General features: G+C 42.8%; 1 long non-coding RNA gene across 1 annotated transcript; it reads right to left on the reverse strand.

Annotated features, from left to right (window-relative positions):
• Positions 1–786: 786 nt before the first annotated feature.
• On the reverse strand, positions 787–20,462 carry LOC111537279. The gene is made up of 3 exons (XR_002729959.2): positions 20,361–20,462; positions 19,502–19,605; positions 787–2,066 (listed from the first exon to the last, which is right to left on the reverse strand). It is a non-coding gene; the product is annotated as an uncharacterized LOC111537279 (long non-coding RNA).
• Positions 20,463–23,337: the final 2,875 nt, after the last annotated feature.

A 23,337-nucleotide genomic window follows, 5' to 3' on the forward strand; every position in this document is an offset into this window, starting at 1 on the left:
AATAGTTGGGATTACAGGCATGCACCACCATGCCTGGCTAATTTTTTGTATTTTTAGTAGAGACAGGGTTTCACCATGTTGGCCAGGCTAGTCTCGAACTCCTGACCTCAGGTGATCCGCCCACCTTGGCCTCACAAAGTGCTAGGATTACAAGCGTGAGCCACTGCACCCGGCTTAGTTTTAGTTCTTATCTTTAGTTCTTTGATTAGTTTTGAGTTAATTTTTGTAGACGATAAAAGATAGGAGTCCAAATTCATTCTTTTGCATGTGGCTATCCAGATGTCCCAGCACTATTTGTGGGGAAAAAAATTATTTCCTCATTTAATTATCTTGATACCTTGACCATAAACATACAGGTTTATTTCTGGACTCTCAATTTTATTCCACTGATGTACATGTGGATCCCTGTGCCAGTACCACATTGTTTTATTACTGTAGCTTTTGAAATTGGAAAGTGTAAGTTCTCCAACTTTTTTTTTTTTTAAGACAAGATCTTGCTCTTTTGCCTAGGCTGGAGTGCAGTGGCACTATCTTGGCTCACTGCAGCCTCAGCCTCCCTGGGCTCAGGTGATCCTCCCACCTCAGCCTCCTGAGTAGCTGGGACCACAGGCGAGCTAACCACCACACCAGGCTAATTTTTGTATATTTTTTTGTAGAAACTTTTTTTTGTAGAAATTTTTTGTATTTTTACCATGTTGCCCAGACTGGTCTCGAACTCCTGAGCTCAAGCAATCCACACGCCTTGGCCTCCCAAAATGCTGGGATTACAGGCATGAGCCACTGCACTGGGCCAAGTTCTCCAACCTTGTTCTTTTTCAATATTTTTGCGGCTGGATAATATCAACTTTAATCTTTTTTTATGGCAGGTGATGAGTACATGGGTGTTTGTTAATCATTCTCTTCACTTTTCAGTACTAACAATGTACTAATAGAAAGGATGACATCTAAGTGTATAGCAATTAAACAACTTAAATGAGTTAATAAATGTAAAACACAGAAAAGTATCTGGCCCCCTCCATACTGTTAGTTGCTGTTGTTGTTATTCTTTTAAGTGAAAATTTTTAAAAGCATCTTTTGCTACTAGACTATCTGGGTTCAAATACTGGTCCTGTCGGTCCCTGATGGTGTGATCTTGGGCCCGTTATCAAACCTTGCCAAGTTCTAATCTGTAGAATGTGGATAATAACCTTAGTCTCAGAGAGTTGTTGCAGGGATTAAATGAGATAAAGACACAATTAAATCAGATAATGGAGATCATAGGAGATGCTTGAACCCAGTAGGTGCTAAACTATTATTTGCCTTCCTGTAAGTCTGCAGGGAGCAATCAACTTAGTGAAAAGCCTAGAAATCATTCCACAGGAAGGACATGGAAGAAATGGAGCATGAAGCTGTTTTTAAATATCCAAAAGCCAGATGTGGAAGATCTTTTCTGTGTACTCCAGAGAGTGCCAGGGCTCCTGAATTTCAGGAAGCCCTTCTGGCCAGTCCTCCCCAGCCCCCATTCTTCTGGGAGCGCCCTTAATACTGTGTGGTCATCGTGCCAGCACTCCCCAATTTGGAATTGTAATTATTTAGGTCTCAGACACCCCCATTGGTTGGTCCCATTCCATAAATATTTACAAAGCGCTTACTATCTGCCAGACACTATGTGTGCTAGACCCTGGGACTCCTGGGTGAATGAGACACTGCTCGTATTCTCCAAGTCGCAGTCCAGCAGAACTCCAATTGGTGAAAGTTTGGAGGAGCCACATTTCTGCTCCATGTAGCCGCTTGCAGTCTCCTCCTCCTTCCGTAAAAGCCTTTAGTTTCAGAACCAAGGGAGCAGATACTTCTCCCCAGTAAATTACCAGACCCAAAGAGGAAGTTTCAGGACCAGCAGTCCAAGCGCTTTCTGGCAGAGGTCCCAGGCCTGGAAACACGCGGCTTTCTGAGCGAGGAGCACCCTCTAGTGTCTGTCTACGGTAAGGCGGGTCCAACGTAAAACCTTTCAAACATCCCTATTTATTGCGAAGAATTTCTTTGCTTAGTTGAGTGCTGCTCATGGTTAAGCTGCTTTCAGGTCTCCGCTGTAAGACAACAACATTGACAGTTTAAAAAACAATAAATACCATAGTTGCCAACATCTTTTGAGCACTTACTATGTGCCAGGCCCTGTGTCTTACATGGCTTACCCAGGAGGCAGGTACTATTAGGATGATGATGTCCCAGTTATTGATGAAGAAACTGAGGCAAGTGGGGCAGCCAGCTCAAGCGGTCAGACTCCATAACCATGCGCTTAATTTTTTGGTTTACTGTCAAAGAGAAGCAACAACCAGGGGCAATACCGAGATAGTTCTAGTCAAATTTCTCCTGGTTATTTGGGCATATTGTAATTTAGCTAAATCCAGCAGATTTATGTCAAAATATCAAATATGGAATGATGTCGAGCCTTTCTCATGTTCATACTGAAGGGAGTAGCAAGAAAAAAATCTAGACTAGGGTTTTCAAACTGTGGGTTGTAACTCGTTGATGAGTTGGGTAAACAATTTAGTGGATTTTTACTAGCACTTTAGAAATTGAAATAGCTGGGCGAGGTCTGCAATCCCAAAACTTTGGGAGGAGGCCAAGGTGGGCAGATTGCTTGAGCTTAAGAATTCAAGACCAGCCTGGGCAACATGGAGAAACCCCATCTCTAAAAAAAAAAAAAAGAAAAAGCCAGGCATGGTGGCGTGTGCCTGTAGTCCCAGCTGCTTGAGGGGCTGAGGGGGAAGGACTGCTTGAGCCCAGGAAGTCAAGGCTTCAGTGAGTCGAGTTTGCACCACTGCACTCCAGCTTGGGTGACAAAGAATGACCTTGAAAAAAAAAGAGAAAGGAAGAAAGAGAGAGAGAGAAAGAGAAAGAGAAAGAAAGAAGGAAAGAAAGAGAAAAGAAAGAAAGAAAAAAAGAAGAAGAGAAACTGAAATACAGTCATGTGCCATTTAGCAAGAGGGAAACATTCTGAGAAATGCATTGCTAGGTGACTTTATCGTTGTGATAACATCAGAGTATACTTACACAAACCTAGATGGTATAACCCACTACGCACCTAAGTTATATGGTGTAGCCTTTCGCTCCTAGGCTACAAACTCATCCAGCATGTTGAGTACTGTATACTGAATGCTCTAGGCAACTATAACATAGTGGTGTTTGTGTATCTAAACATAGAAATGGTACAGTGAAAATATGGTATTTTAATCTTTTTTTTTTTGAGATGGAGTTTTGCTCTTGTTGCCCAGCCTGGAGTACAATGGTGGGGTCTAGGCTCACTGCAACCTCTACCTCCTGGGTTCAAGCGATTCTCCTGCCTCAGCCTCCCGAGTAGCTGGGATGACAGGCGCATGACACCAAGCCCAGCTAATTTTTGTATTTTTAGTAGAGACAGGGTTTCTCCACATTGGCCAGACTGGTCTTGAACTCCTGACCTCAGGTTATCCCCCTGCCTAGGCTTCCCAAAGTGCTGGGATTACAGGCGTGAGCCACTGTGCCTGGCCTGCTATTATAACCTTATAGGATGACTACCGTATATGTGGTTCATTGCTGACCCAAACATTGTTATGTATCACATGACAGCATAACAAATCAGGACTATACTAGCATGTATAACGAGGCAGTACATATTCTCCCACCCCGCCTGCCTCTCTCTCTCCACACACACATGATACATGATATATATTTAAGTGACTCAAATCTTCTATCCAGAAACCTTTCAAGAAGGTTCCACCTGGCAGCCCACTCCTATCCTGAGGTTACTGATTGCCTTAGGCAGTTTGAGCTGCCATAGCAAAAGTACCCTAGACGGGGCAGTTTAAACCACAAACACTTCTCAGAGTTCTAGAGGCTGAGAAGGACAAGGTGAAGGCGCTGGCAGATTTGGTGTCTGGCGAAGGCCTGCTTCCTGGGTTGTAGATGGTCATCTTCTCAGTATCCTCACTTGGCAGATGGGTGAGGGAGCTCTCTGGAGTCTCTTTTATAAGGGCTCTAATCCCATTCACGAAGGCTTATGACTTAATTACCTCTCAAAGGCCTCACCTCCAAATACCATCACACTGGAGATTCTATTTCAACATATACATTTTGGAGACAGATAAATGTTCGGTCTACAACATTGATGAAGCACTACATCGCTTGCATCTTCTCTTTCAGCCAGGGTGAGAAGCAGCTTTCCCACCCAGCACAGTGCTGTGGATGTGTGGATGCTTTGCTGATTGGTTTGGAGGCATGTTGGGCCCCTGTCCTGTCACTCTCCTCTGCCCCAGCACACAGCAGCTCCCCAGTTGCTCCACTGATCCACCATCATTTCTCCATAATTCTGTATGCATTCCTTGTCCACACATATATGAGCCTTTACTTATCCTTTAATATCCACTTGGCCAGGTAAACTTATCATGATGAATGTAAAATATTCATAAAATGGTACAAAAAAGTGAGCATGTGTGATTATGTGCTTTTTTCTGTGGTGAGGGTCTGTAGCTTAGGTAAGATTCTCAAAGGAGTCTGTGACCCCCAAAATATTAAGAATTAACCACTACATTTGTCTGGAAGCCCCACAGGGTCAGGATCTATCTCTCTTATTAATCTGTTATTTCTCTGTCATGTAGACAAACACATAGTAGATATTCGAACACCGCTAGTCCCTAAACACTTCTGCCTACTTCTGCTGTCACCACCTTTATTCAAGTCACTATTTGTCCACTTTGACTACAACGGCAGCTCCCTAAATGGTCTCTATTTCTGCCTTTGCCCCCTAGAAGCCATCATTCATACAGCAATGTGATCTTTAAAATCAGATCATGCCACCCTCTTGCTTAAAACCTTTCAGTGACCTCCCATTACACTTGGAATAAAATCCACACTTCTCACTCTGATGTCCCAGGCCTGGCAACATCTGGCTTCTACCTGGCTCTCTAATCTCATCCTACACCACTCTCCTCTCTTCTTCTGCTTTGGCCACATCTAGCCAAGTTCCTATTCCTCCAATGTCCCAAGCTCTTTCTTCCCTGGCTTGGTAAAAGGTTCTTGGGAAAACCTTCCAGAGACGCAATCACCTTCAAACCAATTAAATATACACTTAAGTAGGTGAAGCAAGAGAATTGCTTGAACTCAGGAGGTGGAAGTTGTAGCAGCCAAGACCAAGCCACTGCACTCCAGCCTGGGCAGCAGAGCTAGACTCTGTCTCAAAAATATATAATAATAATAATAATAATAAAGCTAGATACATCTAAAAGTTTGAATTATAGAGCCATTTCAGTACTTCATTTGAAATATTAAGTACATGGTTGGATTTTAGCCATGTATTTTATTTATTTATTTATTTACTTTTTTGGAGACAGAATCTTGCTCTGCTGCCCAGCTACAGTGCAGTGGTGTGATCTCGGCTCACTGCAAGCTCCACTTCCTAGGTTCAAGTGATTCTTGTGCCTCAGCCTCCAGAGTAGCTGGGACTACAAGTACACACCACCATGCCCGGCTCATTTCTGTATTTTTAGTAGAGATGGGGTTTCATCATGTTGCCCAGAATGGTCTGGAACTCCTGGCTTCAAGCAATCCACCTGCCTTGGCATCCCAAAGTGTTAGGACTACAGGCGTGAGCCACTGCACCTGGCCTAGCCATGTATGTTAAAGGGATCACTGTGGGGCTTCCACTTCTGCGCATGAAGGATAAACTGTTGTAGAGATTGCTTCCCCCACCACACACACCCAAAACTAGTAAATTAAACAAAATATATGAAACAACTGTTTTCACTCATTGGACAGCAGGCAGTGCAAGACTAAGATCTCTGAGAAAAGAAAAATAAATTCAGCCTCACCAGAGCCCCAGCTTACTACAAGGAGACAGTGAAGAGAGTGCTACATGGAGTACCCAAACAAAGCCCCATGGTCTCACTGAGTTTAGGAGACAGGGTCTAGAGTTCAAGGACGTGAAGGCAGCTAGAATTTGTGGGAGAGAGTGCCAGAAAAGCCAGAGCTGCATGGGGGGGGCGGAGAGAGAAAGCGACAAAGTCTCATAGATCATTAGAGATTCCCTCAAGTCTTTGGGGACTGATCTACACAGGTGTGGGGTGAAATTCCAGACGGTTAGAAAAAGTAAAATCAGAAAGCAGAAGACCGAACAAGTGTTGGAATTTACACAGGGCTGGGCATAGTTTGTGTTTCCATCAACCAGAGTGAACAGACCTCATAACACACACGTATTGGGTAGAGTCTCCAGGAGGATAGAGACTTAGTGGGGCTAAATTATTAATAGCTCTAGAATAGAGGCCAACCTGGGTTTTTCCTAACAAAGCTTAATAGTAAGACTTAAAAAAAGAAAACAAATCACAAGTAACTTAATTATATGCCAGGACAAAATTCAGAACTCTGTTTTTTGTTTGAGTGTTTGTTTTTTCTGTTTTGTTTTGTTTTGTTTTGAGACAGCGTCTCACTCTGTCGCCCAAGTTGGAGTGCAGTGGCATGATCTCGGCTCACTGCAACCTCTGCTTCCTAAGTAACTGGGACCACAGACGTATGCCACCATGCCCAGCTAATTTTTGTATTTTTCTCCAGTACTCTTTAAAAGAATACAACAATATCTTGCACTCAACAACCCAAAATACACAATATTCAGCATCCAATAAAAAATTGCCAGGTAGTCAAACAGGAAAAATTTACCCATAACCAGCAGATAAATGAAGCAATAGAAATAGACCACAAAATTCAGAGATGATGACATTAGTAGGCAAGGACCTTAAAATAGCCATTATAAATCTCATAAATTATGCCCAAGGGCATAAAGAAAAACATAAATATGATGAAGAGAGAAAAGAAATATATTTTTAAAGTATCGAAAATGGAACTTCAAGAGATGAAAAGCATATGATCTAAAAATGAAAGATGCACAGGAGGAATTAACAGCAGATTATACACTGCAGAAGCACTGCATAAGAAAAGATTGGTGAATTAAAAAATATAGCAATAAAAACTATTGAAAATAAAGCACAAAAAATCCACAAAAGTAACAGAGCAACAATGACTTATAAGATAGTATCAAAACCAAGACACATCATAATCAAATTATTGAAAATGTTGACTGGGCACGTGGCTCAAGCCTGTAATCCCAGCACTTTGGGAGGCCAAAGTAGGTGGATCACTTGAGAACAGGAATTCGAGAGTAGCCCAGCCAACATAGCAAAACCTTGTCTCTAGTAAAAATACAAAAATTAGGCATAGTGGTGCACGCCTGTAGTCCCAGCTACTCGGGAGGCTGAGGCAGGAGAATTGCTTGAATCTGGGAGGTGGAGGTTGAAGTGAGCTAAGATTGCGCCACTGCACTGCACTCCAGCTTGGGCAACAGAGTGAGACTCTGTCTTAAAAAAATAAGTAAGTAAAAACAAATAAAATAGGCTGGGCATGGTAGCCCATGCCTGTAATTTCAGCACTTTGGGAGGCTGAGGCAGGCAGATTACGTCAGGTCAGGAGTTTGAGACCAGCCTAGCCAACATGGCAAAACCCCATCTCCATTAAAAATACAAAAACTAGGCTGGGTGAGTTGGCTCACACCTGCAATGCCAGCACTTTGGGAGGCTGAAGTGGGTGGATCATCTGGGGTCAGGAGTTAGAGACCAGCCTGGCCAACATAGTGAAATCCTGTCTCTACTAAAAATACACAAATAAGCCAGGTGTGGTGGCAGGTGCCCATAATCCCACCTACTCAGGAGGCTGAGGCAGGAGAATCACTTGAACTCAGGAGGCGGAGGTTGCAGTGAGCTGAGACTGCACCATTGCACTCCAGCCTGGGTGACAAGAGAAAAACTCTGTCTAAAAAAAAAAAATGCAAAAATTAGCCGAGCATGGTGGCACATGCCTGTAATCCCAGCTACTCCGGAGGCTGAGACAGGAAAATTGCTTGAACTCAGGAGACGGAGGTTGCAGTGAGCCAAGATCACACCACTGCACTCCAGCCTGGGCAACAGAGTGAGATTCCATCTAAAAATAAATAAATGAATACATATTAATAAAAATTAATAAAGAAAATCTTAGAATACCTAGAAAAAAATGAACACATTACCTAGAAGAGCAAAGAAGACAAACACAATGGACCTCTTGTCATAAACTATGCATACCAGAAGATAATGGAATAACATCTTTAAAGTGCTAAAATAAAAACTACTAACTTAAAAATTTTTCCATCTTTAAACTATGAACATGAGAGACCTATTAGCATCCTATATCTCATAATGTCATGAACTGAGATGGGTACAACATCACATCTGTGGTTTTCATGCCAAGAGGTATGCTTATATTTAGTCATGAGGGACATCAAATTCAAATTGAGATGAATTTTACAAAATAATTGACCAGTATAATAAATTACTTGATTCCATTTTTGATGTTCGACTGCTGAGTTTTCAAGTCTACAGCCCCACTCCTCCTTTCCCTTTTACCCAAAACCTGGGCAAGCCAATAATAAAGGCAGAAGCTGGGCATGGTGGCTCACGCCTATAATCCCAGCACTTTGGGAGGCCAAGGTGGATGGATCACCTGAGGCCAGGAGTTTGAGACCAGCCTGGCCAACATGGTGAAACCCTATCTCTACTAAAAATACAAAATTAGCTGGGCATGGTGGCACATGCCTGTAATCCCAGCTACTTGGGAGGCTAAGGCACAAGAATTGCTTGAATTTAGGAGGTGGAGGTTGCAATGAACCGAGATTACACCATTGCACTCCAGCCTGGGCAACAGGGTGAGACTCTGTCTCCAAAATAATAATAATAATGATAGTAATAATAATGCCAGGGTACTCTCCTCCTTTAATGCCAGGGTACTCTCCTCTCTTGCACCAGTAGGGAAATTCAAACCACAAAACCCTGGCCTGTGCATCAGAACCCTCACCCCGGCTTTACTCCCTAACAATAAAACCCAGAGCCACTTGCCTCTCCTTGTTCTCAAGCTGTTTTTAGGCCTGCTTAAGAGCCTAACCTGCTCTGCACAGAAAACCTCATAACACGAGTAATAAGCTTTTCCAAACCCTCCGTATGTGTGTATGTGGCATCACCAATCTTGACGTCTAAATCAAATCTGGGGTAGAGATTTGATCCCTTCCCCTGTGGGGCAATCACAAGACAGCTGGCACAGAGAACAGCGTGCCTTAGATGATAGCCACCCACCATCAGGGGTCTCTCTCCTCTCGCTTTGGCTTGCTATTGATTCTGCTGCCTACTGGCAAACTCACACTTTGAGCTGTGCTGCTTTGTTCCACATTTGCTGAGTACTACTAAATCTCTGTTATGGATGTAACTGACCTGAATTGAAAGTTTCTGTAATTGGCATTTTGAGACAGAAGTATAAAATTGAGGATGTCCTTAAAGTGGCCCTAAAATGTGAGCCCCGTCTGGACCTATCTGTGCATCTCAGATTGAATCATATGTCTTGATTCTGGCATAAACCATGGCTGACACTAGACTCAAGGGCATGACACTTATTATTTTGTGACTATTGGTTGTGTGTCCCAACTAGGCATTAGCCTATGTTCTATAGAGTGTGCAGGAGAAAGGCTGATACCCTGTGCAATATACAGGGCCATCTGGTGGTTGCTCTGGTGAGGAAGCACAGTCACCAGGATTAAAGATAAAAACACTCAATAGCACTCCATGGCATGAACCCTTATAAAAACTAGGCCAGAATGCATTACCCCATCTCTCTTAAAGGGTCAGAGAACACCATCATCACCCTGCCAGATAACTATAAAACAGACCCAGAAAGAAGCTGGGTTTGATTAAGTGCTGCAGCTTATCAACCTATCAAGGGATTCATTCAAATCCAACTCAAGGCTGGGTGCAGTGGTTCACGCCTGTAGTTCTAATGCTTTGGGAGGCTGAAGTGAGAGAATTGCTTGAGCCTAGGAGTTCAAGATCAGCCTGGGAAACATAGTAAGACCTCGTCTAGGCCGGGCGTAGGGGCTCACCCCTGTAATCCCAGCACATTGGGAGGCTGAGGCAGGTGGATCACGAGGTCAAAAGATTGAGACCATGCTGGCCAATGTGGTGAAACCCCATCTCTACTAAAAATACAAAAATTAGCTAGGTGTGGTGGTGTGCACCCAGCTACTCAGGAGGCTGAGACAGTAGAATCACCTGAACCCAGGAGATGGTGGTTGTAGTGAGCTGAGATTGTGTCACTGCACTCCAGCCTGGCAACAGAGCGAGACTTTGTAAACAAACAAACAAACAAAAAACACCTCATCTATATAAAAAGATTTAAAATTAGCCAGGTATGGTGGCATGTACCTGTAGTCCCAGCTACTTGTGGGGGCTGAGGTGGGAAGATTGCTTGAGGTTGAGGCTGCAGTGAGCCATGATTGTGCCACTGCACTCCAGCCTGGGTGACAGAGTAAGTAAGTAAGCCTGGGTGACAGCCTTGCCTTGCCATTAAAAAAAATCCAGGAGTTGGGTGCAGTGGCTCATGCCTGTACCTGTAATCCCAACACTTGGGAGGCCGAGGCGGGCAGATCACTTGAGGTCAGCAGTTTGAGACCAGCCTGGCCAACATGGTGAAACCCCATCTCTACCAAAAATACAAAATTAGCCAGATGTGGGGGCGTGACCCTGTAGTCCCAGCTACTCGGGAGGCCGAGGCATGAGAATCACTTGAACCTAGTAGCAGAGGTTGCACTGAGCTGAGATTGTGCCTCTGCACTCCAGCCTGGGCAACAGAGTAAGACCCCGTCTCAAAAAAAAAAAAAAAAAAAAAAAAAAATCCACCAGCCTGGGCAACACAGCAAAATCCCATCTCTACAAAAAATACAGAAATCAGCTGGGTGTGGTGTTGGGTGCCTATAGTCCCAGCTACTCTGGAGGATGAGGTGGTAGGATCACTTGAGCTGATTAAGTTGAGGCTTCAGTGAGCTGACATCACACCGTTGCACTCCAACCTGGGGGAGAGAGTGAGACTGTCTAAAAAAAAAAAAAAAAAAAAAAAAAAAAAAAAAAATTCCAGCTTAAGTCCAGGGTCCCTAAATCAAATAAAATAACAATTGCCATGAAAGTGGCTTCCGTAAAAGTGGCCCCTTACCCTGAGGGTACTGATTTGTGACTCTCCAGAAGAATAAACATAAATATGAGCAGAGAAGAGAAGCTCCCTCCTCCTGAAGTACATCCAGTAACTCCCCCAGACACACACACACACACACACACACACACACACACACACACAACTAAACAGAGGTTCATGATTTAACCCAATTGCAAATCTAAAATTTACTCTAAAACCTATACAATAAAAAAGATAATTAAAGGAGGAAGGGGAGGGTCTCTTTGGCTTTTGCACTTGTACAACATAAATTCTAAATTAACTTTAGGCCAGGCGCAGTGGCTCATGCCTATAATCCCAACCCTTTGGGAGGCCACGGTGGGTGGATTACCTGAGGTCAGGAGTTCAAGACCAGCCTGGCTAACATGGTGAAACCCCGTGTCTACTTAAAAAAATAAAAAACTAGGCCGGGCGCGGTGGCTCAAGCCTGTAATCCCAGCACTTTGGGAGGCCGAGACGGGCGGATCACGAGGTCAGGAGATCGAGACCATCCTGGCTAACACGGTGAAACCCCGTCTCTACTAAAAATACAAAAAAACTAGCCGGGCGAGGTGGCGGGCGCCTGTAGTCCCAGCTACTCCGGAGGCTGAGGCAGGAGAATTGCTTGAACCTGGGAGGCAGAGCTTGCAGTGAGCTGAGATCCGGCCACTGCACTCCAGTCGGGGCGACAGAGCGAGACTCCGCCTCAAAAAAAAAAAAAATAAAATAAAATAAAATAAAAAACTTGGCCAGACGCTGTGACTCACACCTATAATCCCAACACTTTGGGAGGCCATGACAAGTGGATTACCTGAGGTCAGGAGTTCAAGACCAGCCTAGCCAACATGGTGAAACCCTGTCTCTACTAAAAAAATACAAAACTTGGCTGGGCGCGGTGGCTCACACCTGTAATCCCAGCACTTTGGGATGCCGAGGCAGGCAGATCACGAGGTCAGGAGATCGAGACCATCCTGGATAATACAAAAAAATTAGCCAGGCGTGGTGGCACGCGCCTATAGTCCCAGCTACTCAGGAGGCTGAGGCAGGAGAATCACTTGAACCCACGAGGCGGAGGTTGCCGTGAGCCGAGATCGTGCCACTGCACTCCAGCCTGGGCGACAGAGCAAGACTCCGTCTCAAAAAAAAAAAAAAAGAACTATTGATTTGCCTAAATTCCCCATATTCATAGTGCCTGTTGCCCTAAAATATTCTACAGTGGGCATGTACTCTGGCCTAGTCAGTACTAAACAAAAGCAAAATTAAGTTTTTGGCAATTACAACTGGCTTAACAAAATGAGAACCTGAGCCTTTATCGTAACCTATTAAAACTGTTCACACAGACCAACATAGATTAAACTAGGTATCCTGAGGGTGACTCTGTATAAAAAATAAATAAATAAAATGAACTAGGACCTTTTAGAGACAGGGTCTCACTCTGTGGCCCAGGCTGGAGTACAGTGGTGCAATCTCGGCTCACTGCAGCTTCCCCTTCCCAGGTTCAGGTCATCCTGCCACCTCAGCCTCCCAAGTAGCTAGGACTACAGGCACATGCCACTTGGCTCGGCTAATTTTTGTTTGTTTGTTTGTTTGTTTGTTTGTAGAGACGGTTTTCCCCCCATGTTTCCCAGGATAGTCTCAAACTCCTGGATGCAAGCAATCTACCAGCCTCAGCCTCCCAAAGTGCTGGGATTACAGGTGTGAGCCACTGCACCCAGCCATAAGCTCAAAACCCATTACATAAGACCTATTTAGAGAAGGGTGATTGTCTCCAGTTGTTCTCCACTCCAAATTGTCCTGGTCTTACTAGAATGAATGAAGGATGCCTAATGGTGGATTACCACAATAATAATGCTGCAGTTCCACTTAATGAGTTCCTGGCACTCCTGAAACCCTCGAAATCTTTAGGCTAATACATGTCTTTTGCATGTTAATGAAATGATTAGCTGGGGGTGCTAGATAGCTTCAAGATGGGAGCTGATGATCAGAAAGACCAAGGCATTAAAAGGTTGGAACTTTCAGGCTCATCTCAGACCTATGGGGCAGGGAGAGGGCTGGAGATTGAATCAGTCACCAATGGCCAATGATTTAATCAATCACGTCTATGTAATGAAACCTCCATAAGTCCCCTCTACCCCACAGGGTTCTGTGAACATGTGGAAGTCCTGGGAAAGTGAAGCACTCAGGGCATGGAAACTCTGGGTGTACCCTCCCCGACCCCCGCTCAATATCCTGCCCTGCGCATCTCTTCCATCTGGTTGTTCCTGAGTTGCATCCTTTATAATAAGCCAGTAAATGTAAGTAAAGTATTTTCCCAAGTTCTGTGAGCTATTCCAGTAAATTATGGAACCTGAGGAGGGGGTCATGAGAACATCCGATTTTTAACTGGTCAGTCAGAAGTGCAGGAGGCCTGGGACTTGCGATTGGTCTCTAAAGATGGGGCAATTTCATGGGAACTGATGCTAACTCCAGGTAGATAGTGTCAGAATGAAACAGAATTGCTGGACACCCAGCTGGTATTCAGAGACTTGGAAAATTGGTTGGTGTATTAGGCTGTTTTCATGCTGCTGATAAAGATATACCTGAGACTGGGAAGAAAAGAGGTATAATGGACTTACAGTTCCACATGGCTGGAGAGGCCTCACGATCATGGCAGAAGGCAAGGAGGAACAAGTCACATCTTACATGGATGGCAGCAGGCAAGAGAAAGAGCTTGTGCAGGGAAACGCCCATTTTTAAAACCATTAGATCTTGTGAGACTTATTCACTATCCTGAGAATAGCACAGGAAAGACCCATCCCCAGGTTTCAATTACTTCCCACCAGTTTCCTCCCATGACACATGGGAATTGTGGGAGTTACAATTCAGGATGAGATTTGGGTGGAGACACAGTCAAACCATATCAGTTGGTATAGGGGAAAAAACCCCATACATTTAGTGTCAGAAGATGTTGTGAGTAAAAAACAGGCCAGCTTCTATATTACTAAAATTACTGCCTCCCTCCAATCAGCAACTGACAAATACTTTGCTAACATATATTTGGGCTAATATGTTCCTTAAGTTCTCATTTCAACCAGCTTGTCCATTGCATGGACACAATATACTTTTATCTAGCTACCCAGGGGACCCCCAACAGACCTGCCATTGCACACGGTCTTTACGAACAAAACCTTAACTGCATCCAACTGTCTCCAGAAACACAAGTATGATGTTAGATTGATGACATCCTTCTCAGAGGAAATTAATTTCTTAAAAAGACAGGATCTTACTATGTTGCCCAGGCTGGAGCACGGTAGCTATTCGCAAGCACAGTCATAGCACACTGCAGCCTCAAACTCCTGGGCTCAAACATCTTCCCCTCTCAGCCTCCTGAAGTAGCTGGGTGCAATGGAAATTCATTTGACACACTAATTTAAGGCATACAAACATTAAAAAGGGAGCTCATAAAAAAGGATGGGTCATTTCTTCCACACAAAGTACAAGGTAAAAGCACAAGTATACCTCAGTAAAATTTCTGGGCATTATATGGTAAACAGAGCTGTTTATCCCTGACGTTGTCAAGAAATCTCTGTTGGTCCTCTTAGCACCCACAATGCTAAAAGCCCAGTATCTTTTAGAATTTTGGGGGTCCTGAAGCAACATATTCCTCCTTTACACATTTTACTTAAGGCATTTTTTTTTTTTTTTTTTTTTTTTTTGAGTCAGAATCTCCCTCTGCCGCCACGGCTGGACTGCAGTGGCATGATCTTGGCTCACTGCAACCTCCACTTCTCAGGTTCAAGTGATTCTTCTGCCTCTGCCTCCCAAGAAGCTGGGATAACACGCACCCACCACCAGGCTCAGTTAATTTTTTTTGTATTTTTTTAGTAGAAACAGGGGTTCAGCATGTTGGCCAGGCTGGTCTCGAACTCCTGACCTCAAGTGATTCACCCGCTTCGGCCTTCCAAAGTACTGGGATTACAGGTGTGAGCCATCACATCCGGCCCTACTTAAGCCCATTTTTGCTGTTCCTTACAAATCTGTTCACCTGAATGGGGTCCGCTATAACAAAAGGCTTAGAACCTGTTCAAATTGCAAAAGGACAGACCCTACTGTTAGTGCTCCCCAGAAATTCCTTCACTGTAGAGGCTTTAGCAACCTCCTCTCATACTTCCATAGTCTTTGGTTCACTTGTGATGGCCATAAATTGCGGGTTTCTGATGCGAGAAATCGCCTTCCTCAGCCCAATGCTATACATCATTAGAGTGACAATTGCTGACTGCATACTGGACTCTTCCAAAAAAGGAGGCTCTTACAGGCCTTGAGACCATGACACACTAGCTGCCTGCTATGCCTTGGGCCATGGAAGCCACACCTTCAAAGCTTGGCATGGCTATTGAGGCTTCCTTGCTAAAATGAAAATAGTATCTATAGTATGGAGCCAAATCTGGATCCTGTAGCATATCCCACCTGCAGGATGCCATGGGCTCCCCTGTCCTCAGTTCCTGACCAGATGCCACAGTGCTGAAGGAGGTCATTCCTTTCTCAGACCCCTTGGCTTCTTGGGGATCCCTTGGGATCAACTAAGTGAACAGCAAAGGGAATTCATATACTTTTAAAATGGCAGTGCTACCGTCATATCTGATTCTACATTTTCCATCCCTTAACAGACATCCCTGATAAAAGACAGGACCCAAGGATCCACACAATTTGCCAAACTTCAAGCAGTCATCTTAGCAACAAAGGATGCCCTGGCCAATAAGCGACCCCATCTTAACATTTTTCAGACCCTTAGGCCATTGCCAATTACCTGGCTATCTGGTCCGACTAATGGCAACAACAGTTCTTTATCCAAAGTCATCCCCTTTGGGGTAAAGAACTCTGGAAATGTCTTGCTTGAAGATACCCAGAAATATAAATCAAGGTCAGATATATCTCTGCACATACTCAAGCCACAATACAAGGCCTCGCCAAGACGCTCCTTATCCCCTTCAGAGTTCCACAAATCTTGAGAGTGACCAAGGCATTCATTTCACTTCTCAAAATACATAACACTGGGTTCTTTAATAAGAAGGAATTCAACAGAAATTATCCCTGCCTTACTGGCCTCAGGCTGCAGGTGTCATAGAGTACCATCATAGCATACTTAAACAAGTTTAAATTTAATTAAATAAAACAGGACACATTTCAGCAATCCATTAAACATCAGGGGTGAACTGTGACAGAATCTGATTCCATATTTGATGTTTGACCACTGACAGTTTTGAAGCCCCACAACTCCTCCTTAATCTTTGCCTTCCATTTGGTAGACAAAAAAGCCTAGGTGTTTCCTCCCTTGGCTCCAGCAGGTAAGTTCAAACACTGACTGGTGCATGGGAAAACCATGACCTATCCCCAGCCCTTAACCCCAATAAGACCCAAGGCAACTTGCCCCTCCCTTGTTCTCAAGCCATTTGGGGGCCTTCTGGGGAGTCTGTTGTGCTCTGCCCAGAATGTCTCAAGCCCTCTTTGTGTATATGTGGCATCATCAGTCTCCACATTCAAACCACATTTGGGTAGAGGAGCTGATCTTTGCTCTGCAGGGCAGCCATAAACAACCGGCACAATTGTCAAGAAAGGAAGCCTGAGGAACTATCCCAGATTAAAGGAGATTAAGAAGAAAAGACAATTAAAGGCAACAAGCAACCCTGGACTGAATACTGGTCAAGAAAAGGGGCAATAGTAGGACAATGGACAAAACTGGAATAAGGTCTCCAGGTGAATTAATAGTATTGTATCAATGTCAATCTTCTGGTTTGGATGGTAGTTTTGTTGATGTTACCGTACGAAGAAATTGGGAGATAGGTTTATGGAAATTTTTTGTGCAATTTTGTAATTCTTCGTAAGTATAATATTATTGCAAATTGTAAAGTTTTAAAATGTTTTAACTTTAAATGACTTTTCCGGACAAAAGCTGAAAGAAACTGTCACCAGCATACCTGTGGTATACAGATGTTAAAGAAAATATATCAGGAAGAAGGAAAGTTATAAAGATGGATATTTGGGTCCACACAAAGGTATAAGAGCACCAGGAATGGCAAATATGCACATAAATATAAAACACCTTATTTCATTTTAATATGTTTAAAAGACAATTTACTATTTAAGCAAAACATAATAGCAATGTACTGCAGGGCTCATAGCTATAGACAAATTATATGTCAGCAATAGCCACAAAAGAGGAGGAAATAGAAGTATACTATCGTATTGCTATACATGAGGTAATATTCTTTTTATTTTTTTGTTTAATTTTTTTAGAGACAAGCTCTTGTTCTGTCACCCAGGCTGGAGAGCAATGATGTGATCACAGCTCACTGCAGCCTCAAACTTCAGGGCTCAAGCAATCCTCCCCACTTAGCCTCCTGAGTAGCTGGGACTATAGACACACAGCACTATGCCCAGATAAGTGATATAATATTCTTTGTAGATAGACTGTGATAAGCTAAAGATGCAAATTGTACATCTCAGATGTGATGGTTAATTTTATGTGTCAACTTGCCTAGGCCATGGGGTGCTAGATATTCAGTTAAACATTATTCTGGGTATGTCTACAAGGGTGTTTCTGCATGACATTATTTGAACCAATAGACTGAGTAAAGCACATTGCCCTCCCTAATGTGGGTGGACCACATCCAATCAATTGAAGAACTGACAAGAACAAAGAGGCACTCCAGCCAGAAGAGGAAGGCTCTCCCTGCCTGACTGTTTTTGAGCTGGAACACTGATCTTCTCCAGCCTTTGGACTCAGATTCAGACTGGAGTTATGCCACTGATGCTCCTAGGTCCTCAACTTGCCAACTGCAGATCTTGGGACTGATCAGCCTCCAAAATCATGCAAGCCAATTCCTTATAATAAATCCTCCTCTGTCTACCTATGTATCTATGTATCTATCTATCTATCCATCTCCTATAGGTTTTGTTTTTCTTGAAAAATCTGACTAATACATTAAAATAACAGTAACCACTAAAATTTAAACAAAAAAGTAGATTTAATAAGCCAACAGTCAGTTGAAATGAAAGAAATCCTGGCCAGGCCCAGTGGCTCACGCCTGTAATCCTAGCACTTTGGGAGGCCAAGGTTGGCGGATCACCTGAGGTCAGGAGTTCGAGACCAGCCTAGCCAACATGGTGAAACCCTGTCTCTACTGAAAATACAAAAATTAGCCGGGTGTGGTGACATGCGCCTGTAATTCCAGCTACTCAGGAGGCTGAGATGGGAGAATCGCTTGAACCCAGAAGGCGGAGGTTGCAGTGAGCCAAGATTGCGCCATTGCACTCTAGCCTGGGGAACAAGAACGAAACTCTGTCTCAAAAACAAAACAACAACAACAAAAGAAATCCTAAAACATATTCAATCTAAAAAAAGGCAGAAAAAGAGGAAAAGGGGAACAAATAACAGATAGTATAAATAAAAAGCAGATAGCAAGACGGTAGATTTCAATCTCACCAAGTCCAATAGGTTTAAATATCAATATAAGAGTAGAGATTGTCAGATTGAATAAAAACACAAGACTCAACCATATGCTGCCCACAAGAAATTGCTTTTAAATATAGAGACACAGATAGGTCAACAATAAAAGGATAAAAATTCCCATTCACAAAAGACAGTTCGAGTGACTGTATTAATATGATATATATATATATATATTTTTTTTTTTTTTTTTTTTTTTTTTTTTGAGACAGGATCTCTGTTGCCCAGGTTGGAGTGCAGTGGTGGTGATCATGGCTCACTGCAACCTTTGCCTCCCAGGTTCAAGAGATTCTTGTGTCTCAGCCTCCTCAGTGGCTGGGATTACAGGCACACGCCATCATGCCAGGTTACTTTTTTATTTTTATTTTTTGAGACAGAGTCTTGCTCTGTTGCCCAGGCAGGAGTGCAATGGCGCCATCTCGGCTCACTGCACCCTCCGCATCCCTGGTTCAAGTGATTCTCCTGCCTCAGTCTCCAGAGTAACTGGGATTGCAGGCATGCACCACCGTGCCCGGCTATTGTATTTTTAGTAGAGATGGAGTTTCACCATGTTGGCCAGGCTGGTCTCGAACTGCTGACCTCAAGTGATCCACCTGCCTCGGCCTCCTAAAGTGCTGTGATTACAGGCGTGAGCCACCATGTCTGGCCTAATTTTTATATTTTAGTAGAGGTGGGGTTTTGCCATGTTGGCCAGTCTGTCTCAAACTCCTGGACTGAAAAGATCTGCCCACCTCGGCCTTCCAAAGTGCTGGAATTACAGGCGTGAGCCACCATGCCTATAATTCCAGCACCTCCTAGGAGCCAAGGGAAGAAACACCTATTTTATACATATAAAATAGAAAACAAGTTACACTTTAGAACAAGGACTACAGCCATGGATAAAGAAGAACGTTACATAATGACAAAGGGGTCATTTCACTAAGAAAATATATAAATCCTAAACGTGGTACATACCTAAAAATAGAGCTTCAAAAATACATGAAGCACCAAAAATGATAGTATTGAAAGGAGAAATCCACAAATTATAGTTGGATATTTCAACACTCCTCACTTGGTAACTGATAAAAGAAGTAGAAAGAAAATCAGTAAGTATACAGAAGATTTGAACAACATTAAATACTTTGACCTTATTGATCTTTACAGATATTCCACTCAGTGATAGCGGAGTACACATTCATTTCAAGTGCACATGGTGCATTCACCAAAATAGACCATAATCTGAGCCATAAATTAATTCTCAATAAATTGAAGGCCGGGCGCGGTGGCTCAAGCCTGTAATCCCAGCACTTTGGGAGGCCGAGACGGGCGGATCACGAGGTCAGGAGATCGAGACCATCCTGGCTAACACGGTGAAACCCTGTCTCTTCTAAAAAATACGAAAAACTAGCCGGGCGAGGTGGCGGGCGCCTGTAGTCCCAGCTACTTGGGAGACTGAGGCAGGAGAATGGCTACCCAGGAGGCGGAATTTGCAGTGAGCTGAGATCCGGCCACTGCACTCCAGCCTGGGCGACAGAGCGAGACTCTGTCTCAAAAAAAAAAATAAATAAAAAATAAAAAAATGAATTGAAAAGGATTGAAATTATGCAAATTATGTTCCCTGACCAGAACAGAAGTAAACTGAAAATCAATAACAACAATAGCCAAAACTTCTGGAAATGAAACAACAAAATCTTAACCCGTAGATCAAACAAGAAAGCATGAAGAAAATTAGAAAATATTTTGAACTAAAGGAAATTGAACAATACCACATGTCACAAAATGTGAATGCAGTTAACGAAGTGCTCACAGGGACATTATAGCATTAAATACTTACATTACAAGAGAAGAAAGGTCTAACAGCAACACTTTAAGCTTGCACCTTAAGAAGTTAGGAAAAAATAAAAGAGCAAATTAAACCCAAAGTAAGCAGAAGGAAGGAAATAACATAGATGAGTGAAAATCACTGAAATAGAAACTGTAAGCAATAGAGAAAATGAAACCAGCCAGTTTTTAAAACAGTCAGTTTTTAAAAAGGCAGACTGATCAAGAAAAAAAGAGAAAACACAAATTACCATTATCAGGAATGAACATCACTACAGATCATATAGACATTAAAAGAATACTAAGGAAATATTCAGAACAACTATATGCAAATAAACTCAACACTATGGAATACATTAACAAATTTATTGAAAAACACAAACTACCAAAGCTTTCCCAAGAAGAAATATATAATCTGAATAGTCTTATGTATATAAAGAAATTGAATTGAATTTGTATCAAAACTCTTTCTACAGCTGTGCATGGAGGCTCATGCCTATAATCCCAGTGCTTTTTAAAATAAGCCAGGAGTGGTGGCATATGCCTGTAGTCCCAAATACTTGGGAGGCTGAGGTGGGAGGATCACTTGAGCCCAGAAGTTCAAGGCTGCAGTGAGCTATGATTGTGGCGACAGAGACAGACTCTATCTTAAAAAAAAAAAAAAAGCCAAAGAACAAAAAACTACAGTGAGATATCACCTCACACCCATTAGGAGAGCCACTATCAAAAAACAAAACAAAACAAAACAAAAATTAACAGATGCTGACAAGGATGTGGAGAAATTGGAACTCTGTGCACTATTGGTGGGACTATAAAATGGTGCAGCCACTACGGAAAACAGTATGGAGGTTCCTAAAAAAAAATTAAAAATAGAATTACCATATGACTCAGCAATACTACTTCTTTTATTTATTGATAGATTTTTTTTTTTTTGAGATGGAGTTTTGCTCTTGTCGCCTAGTGCAATGGAGTGCAATGGTGTGATCTCGGCTCACTGCAACCTCTGCCTCCCAGATTTAAGCAACTCTCTTACCTCAGCCTTCCGAGGGCTGGGATTACAGGTACCCGCCATCATGCCAGGTTAATTTTGTGTTTTTAGTAGAAATGGGGTTTCACCATGTTGGCCAGACTGGTCTTGAACTCCTAACCTCAGGTGATCCACCTGCCTTGGCCTCACAAACTGCTGGGATTACAGGCATGAGCCACTGTACCTGGCGGATACTACTTCTTAATATATACCCAAAGGAACTGAAAGTAAGAGAGAGCTTGAGGAGATACTTGCACACCCATATTCATTGCAGCACTGTTCACAACAGCTAAGAGGTGGAAGCAAGCTAAATGGCCATCAACAGTTGAATTGATAAGCAAAATGTAGTATATAAATACAATGGAATATTACTTAGCCTTAAAAATAAAGAAATCCTGTTACATGCTACAATGTGGGTGAAACTTGAAGACATGCAAAGTGAAACAAATCAGTCAGAAAAAGACAAATACAATACGATTCCACTTATATGAGGTATCTAAAGCATTCAAACTTATAGAAACAAAGTAAAATGATAATTGCCAGGTGCTGGGGAAAGGGGGGAATGGGGGGGCAGCTTTTACTCAGTGGGTATTGAGTTCCGTTTTGAAAGATGAAAATATTCTAGAGATCTGTGGCACAACAGTGTGAATATGCTTAACATACTGAACTGCACACTTAAAAAAGCTTAAGATGGGCCAGGTGTGGTAGCTCACGCCTGTAATCCTAGCACCTTGGGAGGCCAAGGTAGGCGGATCATGAAGTCAGGAGATCGAGACCTTCCTGGCTAACGTGGTGAAACCTTGCCTCTACTAAAAGTATAAAAAATTAGCCAGGCATGGTGGCGGGAGCCTGTAGTCCCAGCTACCTGGGAGACTGAGGCAGGACAATGGCCTGAACCCGGAAGAAGTAGCTGGCAGTGAGTCAAGATCATGCCACTGCACTCCAGCCTGGGAGACAGAGCAAGACTCGGTCTCAAAAAAAAAAAAAAAAAAAAAAGGTTAAGATGGAAAATTTTATTACATGTTTTTACCACATTTTTTTAAATGTACAAAAAAAAAAACAAAAAACACCCAAAAGCAAACAAGCAAAAAACCTCATTGCAAGATTACCACAAACCCACCAGAATGAAGAGACAGACAGTGTCAGGTGTTGGTAGGCATATGCAGTAACTGAGTCCTCTCTGTCTTTTTTTTTTTTTTTTTTTGTAAAGCTTATTTCTCTATGTATCTCACACATTGCTAGTGGGGGGTGTAAACTGGTCAACCACTTTGGAAAACTGTCATTATTTAGCAAACATAAACATATTCCTACTCTGTTACCCAGCATTTCCACTCCTGGGTCTCCAAGTGCAGGCATCCATCAAAAGACACAGCTCATAACAGCTTTTTCATAATAGCTCCAAACTGAAAACAACCCTTAAGTCCACCAAGAGTCAAACAGGTTAAATACATTGTAATATGTTCATACAATTAATACAACACAATAATAAAATGAATGAACTACTGCCATATACAGCACCATGGATAGGTCCCACACAAGTAATATCGAGCAGATGAAGCCAAACAAAACAATACATACTCATGTTTATATGAAGTTGAAGGATTAGACAAAACTAATGTATGCTGATAGAAAGCGAAATAATTGTTAGGGGGTATGGAGGGATTGACCAGAGGGCTATTAATTGGAAGGAGTTACAAGGGGGCCTTCTGGTAAGCAGGAAACATCTTGATCTAGGTGGTAGTTACACAGATGGGATCTATGCAAAAATAAATTGAGCCAGAGGTTTAACATTAGATTATTTGCCGTATGTATACTATATATCAACAAAAAGTGAAGAAAAAGTAGAAAAATAGATCCAAACAGAAAAAATTCTGGGGCCGGGCACGGTGACTCACGCCTGTAATCCTAGCTACTCAGGAGAATCGCTTGAACCCGGGAGGTGGAGGCTGCGGTGAGCCGAGAT

Source organism: Piliocolobus tephrosceles, chromosome 16 (genome assembly GCF_002776525.5).
Source record: "Piliocolobus tephrosceles isolate RC106 chromosome 16, ASM277652v3, whole genome shotgun sequence".
In the NCBI taxonomy this organism is placed as follows: domain Eukaryota; kingdom Metazoa; phylum Chordata; class Mammalia; order Primates; family Cercopithecidae; genus Piliocolobus; species Piliocolobus tephrosceles.